This window comes from Microtus ochrogaster, chromosome X, assembly GCF_000317375.1.
Source record: "Microtus ochrogaster isolate Prairie Vole_2 chromosome X, MicOch1.0, whole genome shotgun sequence".
NCBI classification, from domain to species: Eukaryota; Metazoa; Chordata; class Mammalia; order Rodentia; family Cricetidae; genus Microtus; species Microtus ochrogaster.
This window is the reverse complement of record NC_022026.1, coordinates 12,925,736-12,926,306: the sequence shown is the minus strand read 5'-3', so window position 1 is coordinate 12,926,306 and position 571 is coordinate 12,925,736.

Genomic DNA, 571 nt, shown 5'->3' with positions numbered 1-571 from the left:
TCATTTGTGTTTATTATCTGATTTACAATTGATAAAGCAAAGAAAGGTGCATAAAGAGCTATTTCACAAACTCAAGTTTCAAATAATGCACAATGATATTTTCCTGGAGAAAAGCCTTTTGTATAACTTCAACTCACAAGTTTCTGTTTCCAGCTCAGAGAGACATCTCTTCTTTGACAGAAACCCTAATATGTCTAAAACTTTCTTAATTTCCCCACACTAATTAATTTCTCATACTTCCTATGAAAGGAAATATTGTAAGGTTAAATATATAATCATTAAATATACTATTAAACTAATAAAAGAAAATAGAGATGTGTATATGGCAAATATATTTCAATAAATATATTGAGATGGGAATGATCCAAGCCTGACATGATTTTCAGAAGTAATAAAGGAAACACTTTACCAATTGAAACACAGTGAATATGTGTGCCATTTACAAGATAAACGGCCAAGAGAAAGAAATTCTTGTGGTACCTGCTCACTTGCTTATAACGGTTGCAAGCACGCATTTCTCTCTCTCTCTCTCTCTCTCTCTCTCTCTCTCTCTCTCTCTCTCTCTCTCTCT